General features: G+C 35.7%; 1 protein-coding gene across 12 annotated transcripts in view; it reads right to left on the bottom strand.

The window, feature by feature from the left end:
• Window positions 1-24,530, bottom strand: part of MEF2C (myocyte enhancer factor 2C) — a 174,558-nt gene that overhangs the window by 134,083 nt on the left and 15,945 nt on the right. For 5 of the 12 annotated variants that reach the window (XM_043913572.1, XM_043913568.1, XM_043913567.1 and 2 more), the window contains exon 2: window positions 22,943-23,029. The gene's annotated coding sequence lies outside the window, so the exon portion shown is untranslated. Of the gene's footprint in view, window positions 1-18,395; window positions 18,680-22,942; window positions 23,030-24,530 lie in introns of those variants that run through there. The other 7 variants (XM_043913566.1, XM_043913565.1, XM_043913571.1 and 4 more) reach the window with 4 other exon arrangements.

The following is a 24,530-nucleotide window of genomic DNA, read 5'->3' on the forward strand; positions in this document are numbered from 1 at the left end:
AAGCTTATTCATTTAAATTTCAGAATGCATGGAGTTGTATGACTAAGTTCAAAATTCAGATGTTTCTTCTAAATAGTGGTTCTCACCCAGACTTCACATTAAAATCACCCAGGCAGCTTTGAGAAATAGCAATGCCAAAAGAGCAGGCTGATTTAATCCAAATCTGGAAGAGTATGGGCATGAGCAATTTTTTAAAGCTCTCATAGAGCCATGATTGAGAACCACTGCTCTAAACTAACTATGTGCAGGACAACCAAAGTTTCATACCTCTGACCTTGTCACTTAACATAAACCCAAGATCAATTACAGCTCACAAATTTGTATGGAGTCTGTGTGAAACTGTTAGTTGAGTCCTTCAATGATCACAGCTTTTAAAAAGGCTTTTGAAACGCAATATTAACTACATCATAATCCTCTTCCAGAAACATTACTAATAACTTTATCATGTATAGAATTAGCCAATAGCTATGATTCCTCCCCAGTCTTTGAGTAATCCAGGCCTGCTTACTGAATTCTTACTTCCTCCACATTTAGAATACTTGTTCTTATGTATGGACATTCAATATAAATCTGGTGCTTTATGGAATCTTAGAGCGTGCTCTACAATTGGAAAGCTCTAAGGAAGGAATTCAAAAAACTATAGTCAAAATCACATTAGGAAGTATACTAACTAATTGTTTTGTCTGAAAGATAAGAATGCGCATAGCATTACCAGTACACTCACTCTTGTGTAAGCACACAGAACTGCCCCTGCCAGTGGGCACCTCCAAGTGACATGGAGTCCATTTATCACTGTGGCCAATTCATTCCAAATTACATATCTAATTCCCAAATCTTCAAGTCATATTTCTAATAAAAGCATTGTTAAATACAGAGAACAAAGACTATTTTGGTTTTGCATGGTAACCCAAATACGCATTTAATTCTCTTCAACAGCAAAATAAAGCAAACCAAATGCTGTTACTAAAACTCACTGTGGAAATTTGTCAAGGAATCCATGACATAAAGATACGGCAGTTACTAATTTTGAAGTTCAGAGTGTATACATTTGCTAATTCAGAAGTATCTGAATCCTGTCTGACCTCTGACCTGTCTCTCTCTCCTCACTTCAAGAGCATGGTAATGCTTTTATGAAAAAACAAGAAAGTTGTTTATTAGAAGAAAGAAATTTTATATTATTTTTCATAGTAAAATTCTAAAAGTGATCCTTTTCCTTTTTCAAAAGGCCTTTTACTGAATATAGAAATATTCAATTAAAAACTAAAAGCCATGCATTTGGTGAATAAATGATGTAACATTTTCTAATTCTCAAATATAATGCAAATTGTTCTAACTTGTCAGTATTTCAAATCACTTTGGTTTTAATGTTTTGTTGTTTTTCTTTTTTAACTACAAAAAGAATATTATAAGGTGTGCCTGAATTAAAAATTCTCTAGAATATGCACCTGCACGAGTTAAATTAACTACTGAAACACATTTAATATCCATGTATAAACTGTTACACAGCTTTCATTCTTAAATTAAAATTTTATAAATTCTTACAATTTAAAAATTAAAGCAGTTTAAAAAGTGAGAAGAAGCAAACTGTACGTCACTAGATGGAGATGACAGAAAACTAGTTGTTCACATTTCAGTTAAAGGTAATACTATAACTGGAAAAATCCATTTTCACAAATAGTAATAAGCTGCTGCTTGTGAAAAGAAACTCTATCAAATAGTTAATATATATATTTTCCTTTCCAGGGTAACAATATAGAACTGTATCATGGACCAAGAATTCATTCATTTCTCTTTAAAAAGAGAAATATCACCACACCAACATATCACACAAACATGGGTATAACATGTCATTCTGGGGTTACTGAACACTTTTCCCCATGATACCACGCAAAATTAAGTTTCTGTAGTTGAGCCATTTCCATTTTCTTATCTCACTGCTGAGAGAATGTAGCTGAGACTTTGACTTAGTGGGTAAGAGTAGACTCTGGAGACTGTCGGTTTGAAGCTCTAGCTCTGCCATTAACAAAGTAGATCCCTGTTAGGCAAGTTGTTTAAATTATCTCTACCTCAGTCTCTTAATCTGTAAAATGGGGATAGTAACAGTGCCTGTATCGTTGGGTTTTGAGGAAAAAATGAGTTAATGCTTGTGAATGCTCAAGCCCTTAAACCAGTGCCCAAATATACAGTAAGCTCTTCAAGAAAGTTAGCTGTGGGAATAGCTGTAATTAATAATGCTTTCAAATGAATAATACATGCTTTTGACACACGTCATAAAAGTTACTGGGAATTATTAGAGGCATCTTGAGTAGTGATGCTGAATAAAAGTCTTTAAAAGTGGAATTCCTAACTCATAGTTGAAAGTATCAATTATATTTATAGAAGATTGGTCTTACTTCCAGCCACCAAGCCAGCAAGAACTGAAAACCAACTGGTCAACATATGTTGATGCAGATGGAAAAAGGCTACAACTGTCTTTAAATTCCCCAAAGAAAGCTGGTGGAGAGCCCTTCTGGTCACTGCAGTCCAACCTATCATTACCCGTGCAGTGAGACTCTTTGATGGGTTTCTTGTCTATGAATAATACATATTTTGGGGACAGCCTTACAAAAATAATCTTTCTTTGCTCCAAAAAGACCTATGACTAAGCAAATGCAAAGAAAGAATTACCTCCCAACCACAAGGCAGGCTGGTACTCATGTCGGAAATTGAGGCAACTGGCAAAATCCAAAAGTATTTTTGAGATAAACTGGTCCCATAGTTTATATTCTAGAGAACCAGGAGAGTTTCAAACTTCAAAACAATTCTTCCTTTAATAGTTAAAAATATAATTAGGAAAAAATTTTAATTGTTTCTGTGTAAGGAATTATTAAATAAAAGAGCTTATCTTTTTTTTTTTTTAATGTGGACCATTTTTAAAATCTTTATTGAATCTGTTACAATACTGCTTCTGTTTTTCATGTTTTAGTTTTTTGGCCAGGAGGCATGTGGGATCTCTGCTCCCTGGCCTGCTCCGCCTGCACCAGAAGGTGAAGTCTTAATTGCTGGACTGCCAGGGAAGTCCCTAAAAGACCCTATCTTTTTAGAACACCTGGTATTTAAAAGTATTTCACAATGCAAACCATCCTTGCAAATATTCTTTAAGTTCTGTGAATATCACTAAGAGGAGTGAGCTTTTTTTTTCCCGAATGAAATTTAAGTTTGTATTTACACTCTGAATGGTAAGCAGCGGGTTTTAAAGATTAGTCATTCCTGAGAAGCATGATTAAGTTTGCCTATGAAGTTTTGTCTCTAAATGATCTGTGTATTCAAACTGTAGCAGAAGAAAAGATTCTGGCTGTTCTCCCAACCCTGGGACTCCTCCCCCAATATTAGCAGTAGTCAGTCAGCGAGGTCCAGTCTACCATCTTGCAATACAAAATGATGTATGTTCTCTCTCAGCCCGACTGCCGAGGGCTTTGAGGGGACAAGTAAGAGGCTCTGACGTCTTACGGGGTTTGACCAAATATTCTTTTCAGTTCACCGTCTGTGATTCCTGGTATAGAATAGCCTTCTTAAGCCAAGAGCAAACATTGAGGATTACCCAAACTAAACAATTCAAGTACTACAGGCTAATTAAAAACTAAAGTTATCTGACACATAATGTCAAGAATAAACTAAAATGTTGGCTAGAAAAAGTGAGCTCCAGAACTGACCTCTGTCATACATCTTAAATATATGTGGCCTGTTCACATTATCAAAAATGTAACAAAATCAATTCATGGACATGTATACACTACTGTATTTCAAATTTAACCACCAAGGACTTTTCTTTCTTTAGCTATTAAGAAAACTTACTATAACAATCATTTGCTACAATTCGAGAAAGATAATTTAGCAATTAATCTATATCATGTGACAAGACAGCCAACGTGTGCCAAGAAAATGATTTTCTTGCTAAAATTTGTGAAGCTGTTTGAAGGTCTCTATATGTGGCAGTATATCAGTTGTGTAATCAGAAAAAAGTTCTGACATAGATTATATCTTAAAATATATTTCACAAATTTTCTTTATGCAGAAACCTAATAACTAGTTTTCCTATATAAATGTGTACGCTGCTGTGCTGGTTAGTTACTTCAGGCGTGTCCGACTCTGTGTGACCCTATGGACTGTAGCCTGCTAGGCTCCTCTGTCCATGGAATTCATTCTCCAGGCAAGAGTAATGGAATGGGTTGCCATGCCTTTCTCCAGGGGATTTTCCCAACCCAGGGACTGAACCTGGGTCTCCAGCACTGCAGGCAGATTCTTTACCACTGAGCTATGAGGAAAGCCCATAAATATAATATATAATTAATGCTTAATTTGTGTAAGTGATTATTCATTAATAATCTTCATTTTAGTTCATGTGAATTACAACTTTGATTAAAATTTTTTTAATTTCCCAAACTTTGAGTTGATTTTCATATCAAAAATTATTTAAAAAATCTAAAATTAGCACTTAAGTACACTTTAAAATCTTCAGTTCTGGGAGATAACTTAAGTACCATGATCTGTACACAAAAGTAAATGTGTATCCAATTATCTATCCACATGTGCATATATATGCAGTATGTACTTACTACTCATAAACTTCAAATTCTGCTAACTTATTGAGTTCATTTTTTTCAGGAATAAATCTGTTGCTCAATTTTTCTTTACTTGTACATAAAACCAGAGAAATTTTTTTATATGGAGAAGACAACAAAACTGAATATTTATTTAGAATATTTGATAGGAAGAGAGACACTTTCACAAATAAAAACTTCAGAAATATTTACCTATTACGCTTTTAAAATGTGGATATCTATGAAGGAAAAAAATGTTACAATACTTCAAGAGTACAGATTATCAAAGGTCGTTATACAGAATAAAGATGTATTTGATAGTTTAACTGCTTCTGATTTAATTTAATGGTATCAAAGACTTAACGAAATCAACATTATCTATCAAGTCAAATAATGATACGAAACAGTATGTCATGATATTTTAAAAAATAAAGCCTTGATTTGAGTAGAAGAGTATGCTTGTTGTTAGTATATGTAATTTAATGATTATAAGATAAATTCTATAATTAGAAATTTGATTTTTCATAAAAATCTTTGGTCTATTTTAAACATTCCTATAAAAACCTACTCTAAAATTTAAGTACAATACATTTTGTTCATCATCATAGATGTTTGTGAACTTTTAAAATTTTATTTTTAATAGAAAGTAAATATTTGGCTAAAAATATGTTTGGAAGAAAGCTTTTGGTTTCTGAATATTATAAAAGTTTCTTAGAAATCTCTTAAAGGCTGAGTACAATAAAACTAGGGCAATGCATATATTCTCAGTTACTCTTAAAAAAAAACCTGTAAAAGTGACTATAGTGGCATGTTCTGACACATTCTTTTCATAAACCGAACCCTGTTAGTGACAGCAGAACAGATTGTGTGCATCTGCTGGGAATGAGCCAGATGACAGTGGAAAAACGCACATGGATACCTTGGCACAGCAAATAAAAAATGGAGAAAAAAAAGACCTGGAAGAGAAAGTGCTCAACTTTAATTGAAACATTCTTTCCAACATGATGAACTTCATCCAACCTCCTCTTGTAGCCTGTCAATTTAACATGTAAGAATGTGTTTTAAAAGGGTCCTTTGTAAGTTAGAGCTGTTTTGTCCTCTCCTTGTACTAAATGTTTTTTTTTTTTACTAAACTTTTCAGTTTGCATCACAGTACAGCCAATTAGCAATGTTGTGATAGTTTTAGGTGGACAGCGAAGTGTTATCTATTCTCCCCCAAACTCTCCTCCCATCCAGGCTGCCACATAATATGGAGTAGAGTTCCTTGACCTTGCAATAAATATTGACTCAGGTTTTGGATTATTTCTTCAAATTATGGCAAATCTAATAAGCATCTGGGTAGAAAAAGAGGCCAAACCACTCTACCACAGTCTGGTAAGAGAATGCTAAACTTTTAAAACCCTTTCAGGTTCAAATCAAACTTTAAATAATCTGGGTTAAGTTCTGAATTATATGGCTATTATAATGCCAAGTGCTAGAGATACCACAATTCAAATATTCTGCAAATGTGACTATTGTAAATGCTGCTTGCACTCAATAGTGCTACAATATTTGATTCTATGCTGATCAACCACAATATTGTTTAAACAGTTGGCTCAATAGCACTAGAGAGGTCCATACATAAAAACAAATGTGCTTCTATAAATCATACCAGTAAGTTCTCTTGGATGCTCTGATTACAATGAAAATTTATTCTATACAGTATACAATGCAAATTTTAAACTGGAGATGAAGTTGTTTAATAGATCAGTAGTCTGACTGAAGCAGCTGCAGTCAAAAAAAAAATCTGGTGATTAACAGCCATTTTCCAGTAATCATAACCCTGGAAAGGGCTACTGAGCAGGGGGAGGGGGTGCAGATGGGAGTAATTCTCTAAGCCCATGTGCCTTAGAGGGCTCCATCATCTTCATGCAGACTTATTATTACTATTATTATTATTTTTAAATTAAAGCTTTTAGAGGCATCCCTGATTGCAGAGTTGGGAGCTGTCCATGTTGTTCTACCATAGGGAAGTCCACTCTGCAAGTATTCCTTGCAAAGAGCACTCTTTATCCAGGCATTAAAACAGGGCTAGAAAAGAAAGCTGAAATGCAAGGTGCACACTGGAGGGGTGTTATTCAAGAGCATGAGAATAATTTCAAGTAGTTGCAACTCCACAGGCTGCCTAAACAGGGCAAGCCTCATCAACACTACCTGTCACCCAAAATATGATTTTTTTTTTTTTGAGAAATTAAGTGAACATAAAAGCGGAACAAAAAAGGGGTAGGCAGACTCTGAGGCCAGATTTATTCCCATTTTCATCCATATCTTACCTAAATTTGTTTGTTCGTGTTATCAAAAGGTATAATCCTCAGGTAAACTGCATTGTACTACTTTGTATTTCTTCTTACAAAAAGGAAAATGCTTAAATTAAGTTCATTTTTTCATCATCTCAAAGTCAATAAACTATGACTACAATGAATAATGCCTATAAAAAGGGATAGATAAAAGGGGAAAAAGGACAGTAAAGGTGCTTTTTATTTATTTTTTAACTTTTTCAATAAAGTATATTTTATCTTTACAAGTAAACAAAATTTACTAATTTATTTAACAAATCTCTACAGAATACATATTACATGCAAGAGTGATTGTGAAGGAATAGAAAGATGAGTAAAATGACACTCAGTCTTCACAAATTAATTTATCTCCACATATAGTCAAAATCATGTAATAAGAAAAATAAAGAATACGAATAAATCCTTTGAAAGTGGTTCATACTAATGCTAAGAGAAAAAACCCCTTCAGAATTCTTGGTGATGTTGTTTTCACTATTAAAATCATGTAACAACCCTATGTATCTCAAATACTTCCTCTAAAATGAATTTTTATTAAAACCAAGCAGTAATCTATCTGGAATTCAGAACTTCCAATAAATGACTTATAAAACTCATAGATGAAATTATTTGGTTTCTTTGGTTCCATTTCTGGTTCTAAAAATAATGTGGTATATATTAACAACGTCTGATCTGTGAAAGACTTTGGTTTTCTTGAAGTATATTGTATGAGCGGTCATTAGCACTGACCTCGTGTAACATGAGAATTAGAGACTTGACCTGAAAGTGACCCAATTTTAATAGTACGAAAGTATTATTGACAAAAAGTTCAAAATAATGATTCCCACCAAGCATTTCTAAATGCTCATCATTGGCAGGAAGATAAAATGATTAAAACATAGTGTAGCGCTGTGATAATAATTTGGGCTTCCGTGGTGGCTCAGTGGCAAAGAATCCGCCTGGCAATTCAGGAGATGTGGGTTTGATCCCTTGGTCGGGAATATCCTCTGGAGGAGGAAATGGCAACCCACTCCAGTATTCTTGTCTGGGAAAACCCATGGACAGAGGAGCCTGGTGGGCTTCAGTCCATGGGGTTGTAAAAAGAGTTCGACACAACTTAGTGACTACAACGTGACAATAACTTACTAATTACTGATCACTTACATTCATTTTTATATGTATTATCCTGTTTAATCCTTACAACTTTAAGAGATGGATGGTATTATTATTCCCATTTTACAGATGCTGAAGACAATGCTTTCTGATGGTTAAATAACCTACCTACAGCTACTACCCAGTAGGAAGGCTGGATTTTGAACCCAGTTTGATCTCCGCTTTTAACCATTACTGTCTATTGCTTACAGATCTATCTGTCTAATGGCACACATATGTAAAATTAAAGAAATTATATTAAGTATAACAATGTGGTCTTCAAACTCTATGTCTGCAAATCAAGAGGACTGATTTTCTCTCACTCTTGCATTCATCCTTATCCTCTCATATTTTTTGTTTCTCACTCTCTTTGCATTTTTTTTCAACCCATCTTTTCCTCTACACACACACCACACACACACACACACACACGCACACACGTCCTTTGGAGTTCTGACCCAGCACTTCAATGAACATAATCAAGGCCTAATTTGGTTCAACTAGTCCAATAACTATACCATCTCCTCAGATTTCCTAACACTATGCATTTTTGACGGGGACGCTCTATTTGCTGACGCTAAAGCTGGTAGTGCTTCCTTATGAAGACACCGTTCTGTAGTCTTTGCTGCTTCAAGATCAGTGTCTGGAGCTCTTTCGTGACATGGCATTGGGCTGTGATGAACCACATCAATCTCTCAAGTGTCAGAAGATAAGTTAACACCTAAAACAATTCTATGATCTCACATGTGTAGTGAAAACAAGATAAAAGTGCACTTGCTTTCTCACCATACCAATATTCTGAAGCAAGAAGAGAAGTCAAGAAAGAATCAAAAAACAACAAAAACTGAAGAAAGAACAACATCAAGAATTCTTTGATTTTTAAGGTAAAACATGAGAGAAGCCAAAAAATATCACAAGGCACTCAGGCTAACTCAAGAAGGATCAAATAGTCCTAGAAGGGACACTGGCCACTCATTTCAACCAAAGGACCATATGGAAACAAGCAATGGTTCTGAGTACCCTGTCCGGCCCTTCACAAATCTATTAATGTCATCGTGCAATTTTCTTTCTGTTTTTTCTAAGGGGGAGAAACACTCAACGGTGAAAGAAAAGAAAAATGTAGCCAAAATTATTTCCTTAACCTACAACCTAGACAGATGCTAGGTTAAAAGTGATCTTCTAATAAAAAATAGAAATGAATGAATGGATACACTTCTTAAAAAAAAAACCAAAAAAACAGCCAGGTTTGTTCCTCTTCGTTTAGGTAAGAAAAGTAACCCTGATGAAAGTAGGTCTGGATTTCTACCTTTTACAAATATATTTATTTTAACTATTATAAAAGAAGGGTGAAAAGAACTACTTTGTCAACCACCACACCTTCACTTTAAGACCCTCTGACAACTTAAGTCTCCTCAAATGTGAACAGAAATATGGCAGCTTTAAAAAAGTACATGCTAATTTACTCATTAACATTTAAAAAATTTTTTATTTCTTGCCCAGCGAATTACCTACTTTAAGAACCTCCAAGACATTAATGTTTTAATCAGGCATAGTTTTGTAATATTTAAATAACAGGGCAATCCGTTTTCTAATAAAAATTTATCCAGGGCATATATTGAACAACTGAAACTTTACAGTGTCTCTAACAATATTTATTGAGCAGTGATGATTCAAATTATACTACGGTTCGGGAGAATTCCAAGAAGATAAAGAAGTCTCGTACATATCCTAAATGAAAGCGTAGTTTTAAAGGTATGAATCTGAATTTTTAAATAGAATGTCTAATTTTGTACAAAAAATATGAAAAACGACTGACTCCTATGTATATTAACATATGTAAAAAATGTTTAACATTTTTTCCTCTTGTTAATGGGGTTTGAAAGTGTGCCAGATGTAGGGCTCTTACTCATAACACCAAGAAAAGCCATTGTGATCATATTCTCACAAGTCTCCTTTTAAAGCCCATGTTGTGTTAATTTCTTAACACTTTATTAGGAAATACTTGCATACTCAGAAAATAGTTGCTTAATATTCAAACATAATTAAAATTATCTTTCTTATCTGTTTTAGTTTAAGGAGAAATAAAATTATGTTTAACTGTTGGTCTGATGTGGTAAATTTTATACAGGCAATTAATAACTGGTTTATTGGGTTAATGAATAAACTAACATGAATATGTTATTTGTATACTGTGAAATCAATAATCTAGTTTAAAAATAAAGTTGGAACAAATATTTATTACATAGTAATACTTTCTACTTAAGGCTTTCACTTAATGCACTTCTACAAGAGAAGGCCAGTTTTAGAAAGGTGTGCTGGCAATAATTTGACTCCATACGAATCAGAATTCTACTACAGATTGAAAGGAGCCATGGCAGCTAGAAATTATTTTTTAATAGGATTTTTAAAAATCACATTGCTAATGGTTGAAACTGTAACTGGTAATTAAAGAATAGTTTTAGCAATTTTTTTTTTACTATATTTTACAAGAAGTATGAGCTTTCACACTACAATTTCAAATGCAAAGAATATTAACGCAGGTATTTAGAAACTGATGTATTTTGCATGGTAATAAATACACTACCCACAATGCACCTTTCAAATAAAGAACATAAACCAAATCTGAAAACTAAAGCCCGTATTTTCTCTTTGTATTTTGACCTCGTAATCATTAAAAGTGTGAGTGTTTATCAATAAAAGCGACTGAAGTGCCACATATTGTGGTAGAACATTGCTATTTCCCCGAGATAAGTACAAAAACCACTCAATGTTAATTTGCATCACAAAATGACCTAACATATCTGGAATATAATGCACAAGCTTCATTGAAAAGATATCATTATATTTTTCTCAGCAAAACAAACAAAAAAAAATACAGACATCTGATTGGGCCTGTGTGTGCTCGAGGGGGAGAGGGTGGGGAAGAGGGCTCATTTTCTATCTTACACCTATTGTTTTAGGCATTCTAAACTGCTCTAGGGGAAGCAAAAAGAAACATGCTGAATTCACTTTGCAGTTAATGTCTCAGTGATTTAAGAGGCAGAGTTTTCAAGTTAAAGCAGGGAAACGTTCTGCTTTTCCTTTCCCAGAGCGAGTGCCCAGGAAGAAGGCCCTCTGGTCCTTAGCCTACGCAAGGGGAAAAAAGGATATTGCTTGGGGCTGAAATCACTCGGAGACAGAAGAGGGGAAGTTTAAGATGGGGCACTGTGTGCTGTGTGTCTGGTCTGCAGCCAGGAAGTTTTCATTTTGTAGGTCTGCTGCCAGTACCTGCCCTGCATATTCAGAAATAAAAATACACCAGAACTCTACCTCAGAAACTGTGGATGTTACAAAGAATTAAAAGAGTTTATTTTTCTTTCTTTATCCTGAGTGTAATTACTGTTTTTAAAAAAGAAAAGAGCTGAAACTACAGTAACTGGAGAGGTGTTTTTTTTTTTTTCCTCCCTTTTTAAACTCCTCAAACTACCTTCCCACAAAGCCATTTAAGTTAAATGGTACATTTACAGACTCACCTACATGAAGGATATAACTTAAAACATCTGCTTAGACACGTACGTTCTGTTCATATATAAAGAAAGTGGCTAGAAAGCTGAAAAATATAGGGCCGTTATATTCTTAAAATGTGTGTCCTCCTGTGTGTGCGTGTGTTCATTCATTAAAGAGATTTTTGAGTGCAATTAGGTAGTCGGTCCTATAAAGGTTTCCTTGTGTGACCATGATTTCTAAAAATAAAATGCTCCAGTGAATATTTCTGCTAAATAATCACATCTTCAAAAATTACTTTAAAGAAACCCCAATCCCTCATGTTACATTAAGCAATAATACCAGCCTTCCATAATAAGTCTTGGTTGTATACCTCACGCATGGTCAACAATTAATTAGAAGGTTAAAAAAAGTCATGTTTACTCCATTAAGTAGGAGGCTAATTTCCTTATCTGTCCCCACTTATTTACACTCGTGAATCTATTTCCTAATTTTGCAAATAAATAAGCATACCTAAAGCCAAAGCTGCCTATATTCAGGGTTCCAGGAAAGATGCATTCTTGTGCTATCATTCTAACTTGCTGAAAGAATCACAGACGTGTGAAAAAGCGAGAGGGATAGTTGTTAGCTGTTTTTAAAAAAACACTTCACATTCTATCAAGATCATTATCTATCGCTTTTTATATCCAATATGCTAGAGGTCCATGGTATCTCAGAACAATTTATATGAATTCTTCATGTGCATCTTATCTATGACAACAAGATACCAGAGGAAAACCAGACCACACTCAGGCTAGCCTTTTGGAAAAAGCAGGTTCTCACCAGGGACTGCTTCAGAGATCAGCACCTCCAGTCTCTAGAAACAAGTGCAAGGTACTTTACTTAAATCATTACTAGAAGATTTGCATTGTCATTCCACATGAATCGCAACCACTTGCAGGATGAACAACACTGTTCCATTCATTTCAAACTTACAGCATTAAGAATTAATAAAGTCTCTATAACATCTGCATTATTAAAGAGTAATGATTCCTGCAGAAATCTGCCTGTAATAGGTTTACTGTTTCTATCGCTTGTAAGATCACCGATTTCCTTTCTAATGTCCTCAGAAGACAATCTTCATGTATACTTTAAACTTTACAACTGGCTATATTTAAAAAATAAATACAGAGATTTAACTGAAGCAATATAATGACAATGTACAAGAATGCTTTATGGTGAGGACAAATGAATGCTACTCATATTACCACCTCACACCCAAATATTTATATAGCAGGTATCATATAATTTCCATACTTAGTAGGACTATGACTTTCCTTTTTGCAGTTAATGTTAAAATAATTCCAAAGAAATGTTAGATAATACTATATTGGATAATCTTCTTTTTTATAATGATATTCTTTGTTACAGAATTTTCCATAATTATTTTTCTTGCACAGACAAAAACTATTGATGCTATCTACTTATTCTTAAGAGAGGCCGCGAATGGGAGCTTTTAGCTCTTTTTATTTCTTTATGCCTCAACACATCTGTAAAACAGTTACTACTGAGATCTTGTTTTAAGCAAAATTAATTCCAGTGGGCTTTATAGAAGTTAATATCAAGAGAACAAAATTTTCATAAACTATTTTTCAGCATAGACTTTTTTTCAGTGTGAGAGAGGTTATCAACAAGAATTGCTTTTAAGAAAAACCTGTCAGTTTCCTTTGCTCGCTAACTATAGCAAATGATTAGAAATTATTTTCTTTCTCATGCTGTTATTCACTTACATACTTGCTTCAATTCTCCAAGGGAAGAAATGTGGCTCTTGTGGGAAAGGTCCACCCCTTTCTACATGTTTGCTTCCTTGAACGAAAGGAACACACCCCCTAACATTCTTTGAAATGTGTCCAATATGCAGAGAATTGGAATAGCACTGTAATACTGACCAAACTAGAAAATCTTAAATGAGAGTCAAATATTGTTAAAATGCGTGTGTTTTGGGACAGCTAAATGACGTATACAGAGGTAACAGAAATGAACTATGTTCAGCCTCTGCCTAATGTCTATGTTTGGACGCTCAGAACACTTGTAAGTGTTAATGGAAGAAATCTGTGAGTGTTTTTGTGCACCTGTGTGGGTATGACACCTCAGGAGGAGGTCCATAAATGTTACAGGTTTCTGAGTGCAGCCTTTGAACTTAAGACCCATTAGAAGAATGCTTCCTCCCTTTCATAAATTCTTTAAGGAAAAAATATCCAGAAACTGAAATATCTTCTTTCATAAGTGGAATCAGAAAGTTGTCTGAAATCACGTAAGTGCATGAATATTGAAAGTCTACGCTCACTCTCCTCAAGACAGAAAACTCATACCAAAGTTGGTATCCTCCAGCTTGTGCGTTTGACAATTTTCTGGTCTTGAAAATTGTCCTCTAACAAGTTTCCCCTCTATTATGTAGAAGCCAATGTTCCCAGAGCAAGTTATTTCTATTTTTATTTTCTCATGTGATATACTTCATATTTGTAGGTATTCTATACCTTTATCTTTACTTTATATTTTCCAAAACCCTCTTTTCTAATCCCACTTTTACACAGAAATGTGAAAGTATAAAGACACCGAATGAGGAAAAATTTTATATCTTTTTAAAGATATTCCAATGTTTAAATGGTGAGCCCCTTCACAATTTGTTCATCAGGCATTTGCTGATGAACTCAGCTATATAATTTTCAGGCCTACAAAATGGAAGCTCTGCTACTCTGCCTATGTTTTATCACTTGGAATAAGAATGAATATAAACAGTGAGTATATAAACTGGAGCTGATGGTAATAAACTTATTAAAACTTAGTAAGATATTGTTATGGTCAAAGGAAACCTGCAAGTGTGTACCACAAATCCATTCAGATGAAACATCTCATTCACTGGAATTTCCTATCTTATTATAACAATGCACAGAAAATTAAACACATAAATATTAATTTTATGTTATCACAGAAGATGTAGGCAATGAAAATGCAATGTTTACATTTATGGGTGACTCATTAGTGTTTTATTGTGTGAAACACTAGGAGGCATCAGTTGGGTAAAAAAGGACTTCAATTTTTAAAGAAGCAAGAAATTACTGTAGAGTTGGATGCATAAAAAGTAGGGGTTTTCAAAATGTTATTATGTAAACCAAAACTTTTTCTCTGAAATAAACTCTGAAAACATCGCATTTTGTTGTAAAGAATGACCTTTATAAAACATTCATGAAATAGATATACTTTGACCAAGAAGCACCTATCAAGATCTATTTCAAATATATAGATTCATTAACTATGTAATTTCACATTTTTGTGAAGAATATATCTGGTAACAGAATAACATAATGGCTATTGACTACCATGCATTTTCTGCTCGGTTACTCAATACCATGAGTGTATGTTTTATTTCTGGCAAATTCTGTTTTGTGCTCTCTACAATGCCTCAGAAAATGTCTACTGAAATTAAACCTTACAGTAATAATTGCTTCACATACGCATCCAGAATTTGCAGTCTGTTCCAAAAGAAGTGATGGAACTTAAAATGAAAGCAATGAGGATGTATATATAAAGTACATGTTTTTCCTTATTTCACTACTGAAAGCCTGACGTTTGAAAACTGAGTTTTCTACTGTTTGAATGGCTCTTCATAATGATAAAGCAACAGGGTCGTGGTATACTTATCTAACAATCATTTGAAATTGGAGTGTCTTGCCATTCCTCAACAATCAGCTTTTATCTTTGACCTATCAAAATAACATGTGAACTGCGTAATCCGCCTTTTGTAAGGTGCACAGACTCTGTTGTCGCTCCTGGTTTTGTGAATCGCCTCTGTAATCTGGTTTGATTTCCTAAAGATGACAGATCTCGGTGAACAGTCAGGCTTTACTGAGTGCAGGGCAGTCCACGCGCCCATGAGATTAAGGTACAGTTCTGAGGACGGGATCTTAATCACCTACCCTTCCACATGCAGCACAGACTGAGCTCCAGTGATTAAATCTTTTCATTGTGTCCAGGCAATCACTGTATTCATAAAATGAATATGTGCATTTTTATAAGTTTTAGATATTAATTTGCGTGGTGTTTTCTCAGAGGATGTGCTTTGGGAAAAAAAAAAGTAGAACTTTATTAATAGTCTCTTTAAAGTCCTCTCTGTGATCCTTAATTGCATATGAAATTCTTCCATGTTATTCTGAATCATGTCTCTGAAGCCAGGGTTCTCTATTTAATAACTCTTTTTTTTTGTTGTTATGAAGTACAAGTGTCGCTGCACAGATATTTCCCCATTTTTGTCACTTTCTGAGATTTCATACACTCAAAATATACCGCATGTGGAGTTGGGAAATAAAACCACAAAATATACTACAATAAACAGAAGAAAGTTTTGAAATATAATGTTAACAAATGCCAAGGAGTTATTTAACTCAGTTGTTTTATAAAAGAAGTTTAAATACAATAAATCATTCATTGAAAAGATATGGTTGTAGAGTTATGCAGTTTATTGATCTGGTAAAGTGAGGGCCAAGGAAGAAACTCATAGACATCTGAAAAATATAAAACATGATGCTTTTCCAGGATTCAATTTTGAATCATTAGATAGTCCCTCTGCCTATTGGAATGGACCATTTCCCCTAGATTTTGAAAACTGAATATGTTTACAAAGAAGAAAAGAGGCAAGGTACAGTAAAGTCCTTGTTATTTAAATTTCATGTATTTAATGTTAATATGTTTTTGTTCTGAAGAGTTCACATATATGATTGCATACTTTTAAAGTATGAACAGCTCCGGAAAGCTCAAAAATTGACTTATTATAATAAAGTGCTCATTTGTTATTAAAAACTGAGAAACAAATTAAAATTTTAAAAAAGTTACATCTTTAATATTGTCTTTCACTATATTCTACAGCAATCAGAATGAAATTAATGAATGAGATAAAAAACTGTCTTTAGTAAGAAGTCTGGAAAATATGCCACAAATACTCCAAAGCTGCGTGAATTACATTAGTAAAAAACAGGAGATTTTTATAAAGTTTAGTAAAATCCTAAGGAAAGATAACTGCCAAGTATTGTCTCCTTAAGTTGGCTAGGGGACCATATTCTAAACAAACACTGAGTTTAAAGTATGTTTTGATGAAAACTTTTAGGATTGAGTTAGAAAGTCTAATACATAGCCAAATATACTTTCCTACAAATAGAATGAGATACTTGGTTTTAGAGATTTGTTTTCCCTCTTGAGATAAGACATTAGATAGGTACATCTCATTTTATCTGTCCAGTTCTGAATCTACTTGCTTTAGAACTATCTCTTTATTTTGATAAATAATTTCATGCATACACTGGAAGACAATAATATGGTTTATTAACTGCACGATATTCAACCGAAACTGCCTGTGCCATATTGGTACACACTGAATGTTCTCAAAGACTGGCCAAAACTGATATTATTTTATAAATTAAATGTTTTAGTTTCAAATTGGAGATTGTAAATCTCTTTAAAGCTAAAATTAGTATGCAATACAGAGGTTAAATGGGGTTCACAGGTGGTCACATTTCCATGTCTTACCAAGTCCCTAGGGATCAGAGTTATTATATTCTATATAAACATCTTTACTTTGCAACCACAATTCTATTGCAAGGTGCCAGTGAAAAAGAGGCTGGTCACTCTTTTTGACTGGTATAATGAGGTAGCTAGAGTTCCTTTCATAGCACTTAGAAAATACATGCAGTCACTAACCATTTCACAAGACAGTTACTATTACAGTTAGAATCAGATTCACAATAGTAAAATGCACTTTGTGTCAAAGCAATTCTCCACTGAGGACTGGTTAGAGAACTGGCAGAAAGCCTGATTCTACTTATTATACTGTCAGCATTTACATATAAAGGAATTTTATACAAAAGACACACATTCCTAAAATGTGAAGAAAAAGGGCTTTTCCCCAAAATGGTAACTACTGGACCTAGAACAGTCAGACATGTTTCAGACATACAATTTCCTTTAAGAATAGCTAGCCATATTCTGGGAAGGACATAATACTGCTGTTAAATTTAAATACTTGCATAATATTTAATAACACAACAAACAATGTGCCACATCTGTATATACTTCCTTTGTGCCAAACTTTATCACTGAGTTTGGTAACTTTCAGCCAAAGTCCAAACAGATGGCAATTTCAGTGACTTAACCTTATTTGTTTTTAAACAGCTATGTATCTGACTTGACCTAAAGAGCAGTGATATATACTGAAGTACCAACAAGAACTGTGAAATGTGTAGACTACCATGGCCAGTGTATCACATTTTGTCCACATTAGCCCTCATCAAGCCAGCACTTTGGTAATGGAAGGAGATGCACAAAGGTATACTCTGACAGACAGCCATGCTTTAGCTCAAACTAATCCCAAGATTTAGTGGCTCAGAAGCATAACCCAAAGCAAATCAGAGCCTCTGGTGGGACTCACAGGAGCATCTTTCCACGGTGAACTGCTGGCTAAATCTTAAGGCATGTACTTCAAGGTCACAGAGCATTCTGTGAAATACTAAAGTCCACCAGGCTCCACATGCTCCACCATAGCAAACATGCTAATGACGTGCACTAACTTCATGAAACTTTAAACACACCAATGTGACAAGAACAAGTCAGGAGTGATTTCAGTAACTGATAGCAAACAGATAGGACTATCTAAAAAGTTACTTTTAGCCATACACAAGAAAATCATGGAACCTAAGAAAAAAGAATGCACAACAAGCCTCAACTTCAACCTTCAAAAAGGCACAGCGGTAGACCCAGTGCCGTGGAATATACTGATGCAGATTTCAGAGACAATACCCCGGCTATTTCTATTTCCTGGAGAAATGTCAGAGGTACTTACATGAAGGAAGAACCGATCAGATTAGTCCTTGGGATATTTTCCTTTTTCTTAAGAGAGAGAGAAAGAGAGAGAGAAAAAAACAAAAAAACAAAAAACACGACAACAGCAATCTTTACTTCGTCCAGCCTTGAAGTGCTTCTCCACCTGATTCAAACATGCAGTGACGGCGACCCACACAGAACCTTCAAAGTCAATCCAATAGCAGCCCGAAGATGTCTGGGTGTACGCGTGTGCTCAAGTGTCTGACTGCGAGGAGAGCGAGCAGAGCTGGAGAAACGATGTGTGTGTGTGTGCGCGCGCGCGCGCGGAAGGAGCGCGCGCGGGGGGAGGCGCGCGCGGGGCCGCGCATTCGCGCGCGCGCGCCGAGGCCGCTCGCAGGAGCGAGGTGGGGAGGAGGAGGAGGAGGGAGGAGGAAGGGGAGGAGGAGAAGGAGAAAGTGGCTCTCGGCGGCCCGCCGGATTAAAAGTAACCAGACTCGTCCAGAAAACTGCGTCCAGGAAGGAAGTGACAGAAGACGAATGGGAAAAGGAGAGTCCGCTCACAGCCTTTGAAACATCGCGTCAAAAAGGCGAGGGGCGGGGGGAGTGGAAGGATATTGGGAGGGGAGGCGGGGGTGGCAGGGAAAGAGGAGCGCATGGCTTGGGGTTCTAAGAGGCCCATCTCATGAAGCGCCTCTTGCCTTCTTTTCCTTTATTTTATTTTGCCCTTGCCTTTGCGCGCGCTGCCTTTCCGCCCCCCCCTCTCCCTCCCTCACAATCCCAAACCGTTGATTCCCTCTCTCTCGCCTCGCGAGCTGGAGAAATCATCAGTTTCACTCTTGCAAAAGGGGGGCGGGACCAGACCTCGGAGCAATTTTTTTTTTTTTAATAAAACAAACATCCAGCAGTTCCCTCCTCACCCCTCCAGTCTCAACTAGATTGATAAATTACTCCACTACACTACTTTAATTATGTATATGGTATGCAGAATAAATCACTGAACATCAGTACCTCAATCAAGCACTTTTAAATGATAATTGCATCTTGGGTGAATCAATCTTTCCATTCCTGACATTTTGCTAATTTTAGTTTTACGGTGGGGTAATGGCACATGCCATACGCAAACCTAATGACAATCCTTTATTGCTCCAGCTGAAGACGACAGCGCGAGCGGTGGCTCCCGGCTCTGGCTCTCTCCCGGCGCCGCCGAGGACGCTCGGAGAGCAGAGTCTCCGGCTGCGGCGCGCTCGCTTCCCCGGGGGACGCGGCGAGCCAGCCAGCGGGAAAGTCCTTCTAAAGTCGGGATCCTTCCTCTGACCAATAGGAGCGCGACCCTAATAGTTGCTCTTGTGACTTCCCCGCCCCCCTCCCCGTTTGGAGACGCGTTAACCACTTCATTCTTCCACTGGTCTGAGCGCTCCTCCGTGACTCACGCGTAAAAAGCTCCGATCCAGGATGCCTGCACCGCTCGATTCCAGCGCGCGATTTTCCTCCACGCCCTGAATACGCGGGGTTTCGGCCCCGAGAGGTTGGAGGGCTGGAAAGCGAGCCGAAACGCTTCTCAACTGGTAGTAATGTACAAAATGATAAACGCATGACCGGTATTTGAAATCTCGACTTCATCTCGGGGCCATGAACTTTCTAATCAGGTTGGAAATATTTACCGAGGCGGCAGCTTCCCCGGAGGTTCCCCCCACCCTCCTCCCACAATCTCTCTTCCACACCTTAGACGGGATTTTCTCCAAGGCATTAACATGTAAACCAAACCAACTTCCCAAATGCATTAGGCTTCCCTATCCGATAGCTGATGACTTCACTTATCCTGAAGAGTTTCAGCTGCACAGGAAGCAGCAATAGAGACTGATAAGGAGGATCCTCGTGCTAAGGTTTAAGCAGAGCAAATACTTTTCCTTATCAAAAAAAAAGGGCTAATACTCAAAATTTAGTAAAGGTTACTAGAATTGAGCACCTCCTCTCCCTGGCCAATTACACCACGCCCAATAAAGCCAAAGATAAAATATACCAACTAGTCCACAAACCCTGAAAAGATCAGATTACATGCCAGTAGAACTATGTACTATATAAAATGTTTAAACCAAATTAAAAATTTTTAATATCGTGAAAAGAAGGGAAAATACATTGGGGAAATTAAAATGTGGATGTACAAGAGTACACGATAACAGTATACTGAAATATCTAGCTAATTAAAGATATTTCCTCACTTAAAAAAAATTCCTTTCAGCACTGTGTGTTTAACCCAATGACTAGATGCATTTCCCCTTAAGTTCTGCACCGTGCCTCTAGTCTATTTTAATACATGAGGGCAGTGTGAATCGGAAAGCCTCCTGCTTCATTGTAGGGCTATTTGATCTGAGTAGCTTTTCTCAGAAGAGTGGGTCCAATATTTAGGTGTCTGCCCTAAGGCTTCACTTGAAAGGGGAAGGTTGATCTTACAGGCAAGTACAACTAGCTCATCCCCATTATGACTATCAGCCCAGATAAGATGAATCTTTTGCTATTATTATAGGAGAGCATGGCAAATCGTCACAAAGCAAAAACCACCTGAAGTACTATAATTTCTTGCAGATTAATACCTACAATATATTTGTTGGCCTATTTGTTTTTCATCTGGCGAGTCTGTTACTACCATGAATTTAATAATATGGCAGAGATAATCTATATCAGGTTTTAATGTAAGGTACAACTTCTAAAAAAAATCCAAAAATGTAAAGGTGCATTGACATTTTTGAGTATTAAGGTATGTCTACATACAGTGGTAAAAGGAAATTAATTTTTCCAGATTCACAAATGTCCTGACAAAACAAATTATTTGTAGGAACATTTATTTATTGCCATGATGTCGGAAATTAATGTAATGAAGTGTAACAGCTTATTTTACAGGATCAAATAGACATAGGCAATAGATGACTTTTACCACTGTACACTTTAGTTTTAGATTATTTTCCTTAAAAAAGAAATTATTTTTACCTTTTAACATTTTAAAGAATTATTTAATAACAAACATTGTAACAAACCCAAAACTATCAACAATAATACAAGCATTCAAAAGTAGGTATAACCCCACATTGTGGATAATTTGAAAATAAGATCTGGATTGATCTTATTTGAAATTAAGATCTGGAAAATAAGACCACAATCGGCCTTTTAAAATATAGAATATTCCCCTCAGCAGATTTAGCTTCTTAATTATGTGTGACCTAAGTTAATATTAGCATGAGTTTCCTTCCCATGAGCCTTTACAGTTGAAGTGGAACAGAAGAGGTTGTGCAGAAATACACAATGGAAGAAAGCCATCTGAGATTTAAAATTATTTACTGGTAATCCACAGAGTGGTTAATCCAAGGCGTGCTTTGTGTTCATCTTCAAATGCTTCTGAATTTTTTCCCAAAGTCATTCTCATTCTCGCCACCAAATGGTACTTTCCTAGGATCAAGATATTTTCTGGTGCAGGGAGGAGTCTGTCCTACATGTTAACAGGCCTGGATTCTCTGGTTCAAGGTTTGTGCCTAACTAATTAGTGCGTCCTTTCTGGGCTTCAGTTTGCTTACACATTAAATAAGTTCTCCCATCTATTCCAATTCTGTGATTGGAAAGTAGAAAATTCTTATATTCTTTAAGTGAATTGGAAGCTAGTGGCCTATCCTATTATGTAAAAGGTGATGATACTTCCTATAAGAGAAAATGATGTCTGGGATTGAGGTACTATTTAAACCAGCTCACCCCCTCTTCCCGGTCACCAAATGTTCCTTTTTAAATAAGTATCGTTAAGTGCTTTATTAAACATGTAAATATATATTAAGTTTTTTTCCCCCCAAAATAACTGTTTAGCAATATATTTAAATAAAGTGCCACAGAAGGTACAGAAAGCATGACCCTCAGGATTTAATTCTAGGGAAAGCTCATTTCTAATTTCTGGTCAGGGTTGCCAGACCCTGACCCATCTTACTCCACCCTCCATTCCTTATTAATTTCCTAAATTAAATCAGCAGTCTACCTGTACTCTGGGGTCCGCCTGCTTTTAAGCTTGGCCTACGCTGGGTGTAGCTCTTGAAATGAGCTTTAAAAAATTATCTTAAAGTAAGCTGGGTGGTTGCCACAGCAACCCACCCTAAAATGAAGAAAGTCTATAGATTAATCTACCCCTCAATATTATTCAACTGTGTAGTATCTGTTCTCCAGCCAGAATACTTTCAACACAAACATGATTAACACAGAAGTTCAGATATAAAAAGTAGTAGGATAGAAATTCCAAGCATATAAAAAATGTTATATCTTTTCCATAGTTAACAGTAGATATGACATACATAACCTCCCTGAAATGGATTCATTGTAAAACAGACTTGTAAAGGTATGCCCTGAAAGGTGACATGTGAGCTTTAAGCAAAATGCTATGGTATTGCTATATAACAGATCACATAATGGTTATGTAACACTCATCACTTTTATACATGTATACAATATAAGTACCTAATGACAAAAGAGTTTGGCAGTTTCACCTTTATGAATTAACTTTGTGATGGATGATAATAACAAATGTTAAGCACTCACCACATCCACATACAGTCATTTGCCTTCCATTCTTCACTTCATCTCTTCATAGAAGTTACTTCACAGTTTGCAGCTCTTCTTTGGCACCTTAAAAATGCAAAAGTACAGGTAAATAATTTTAAAAAAATGTTAAAGAATGTTGATGTTAAAATACATTCAAACTAATTTCTGAAACTTCTAATCTGAAGAAACATTAATGTTAATTCTAATTTTAAACCAAATGAATGTGTATTGAATATAAAATAATTAAAATGACCATTAATTGTGACAATACTTATAACCTTTAACATAAATAGTTCCAAATAGCTAAATTTCAAAAATTCTTTAGGTACGGCTTTAGTTCATTGCATGGTATATACACCATATGGACTGCTTGTGATTGAGAAAATCTGCAATATAAAAAGGATTTGTTATTCCAAGCCAAGGTTTAATCATATCCTTTATCTCATATTTAAAGATCCAATATTTATCTTTATTTTAATATCTAATGAAGAATTACAAGGAAAAAAGTCAAATCCATCATATTCCAAGCTAACAAAATTTGTTTTGTTAGCTGAAGTTGCAACTAAAGTTGCTAAAAGGGCTTATTTTATATCCTTAAAGGCCAATTTTAATACTTTGGGATTAATGATGTGAATTTAGTCACAATGAATTCTATTACCAATAGTACCCAATCCTTCCAGTGTTTACCTGTACTGAGCTCAGACAAGTGCTCATGTATTCTGGTCTCTGAAGCCAGCTTTCAATGACTTTGAGCACACAAATGACCTTTCCCTTGGCTTCAGAATGGGTCTAGTCTTCCCAACTGTGGGACAATGAAGGTCAATAACCATTTTCCCATTTGTATTAGCAAGATTTTTTTGTAGTCGAGAGTCATTAAGATTTATAAAGCCTCTAGATTTGGGTTGACATCCTTAAGATTGATTTTTATTTTTAAGTTGCTTCACAGTCAAGGAGAAATGAAGAATTTTGACCACTTTTATTTTAGAGGTGTTAGCTCAGTTTAGTCTTTTAGACTCAAGTCCACAGTGAGTTAGTCTCAACTTGGTAGTCAGTACTCGGTGACCTGGCGAATTCCCTTTCTTCAGCTCTGCTTGGTTTTTACAGCCTATTAAGTAAGAATCATAATACACATCTCCCAGGGCCTTTTCACCTTACAGAAATGCAATCTCCATGAAATAATGTCTGAGAGATATGTTAAGGCTTTTAAAAATGCCACTACAATTATGATACATTTCTTCCTTTTCCTGGCTCAGTATGCCCAAATAAGGCTTGATCACAAATTTGCTTGCGAATGTGTAGTTCATTAAAAAAGTATCCATATGCATGGCTACATTTAATAGACTTTACTTTACTTTTACTTACAAAATTGTTAAATGTTCTTCGGAACATTGATTCTATTCCATTTCTTGAAATATCACAGAAACCTTCAATTCAAAGAATGGATTTTCACACTTCCCCTTTTAACTTTTTTTTTCCTTCTAGATACCCCTGTGCTCTTTAATTTTAAAAAGATCTTTACCGGGGGTAGGGATGGGGGTGAAAAATACCGCCCTGCGTTTTTGGTGCCCACTTCTTTGGGGAATGG

This window comes from Cervus elaphus, chromosome 9 (genome assembly GCF_910594005.1).
Source record: "Cervus elaphus chromosome 9, mCerEla1.1, whole genome shotgun sequence".
NCBI classification, from domain to species: domain Eukaryota; kingdom Metazoa; phylum Chordata; class Mammalia; order Artiodactyla; family Cervidae; genus Cervus; species Cervus elaphus.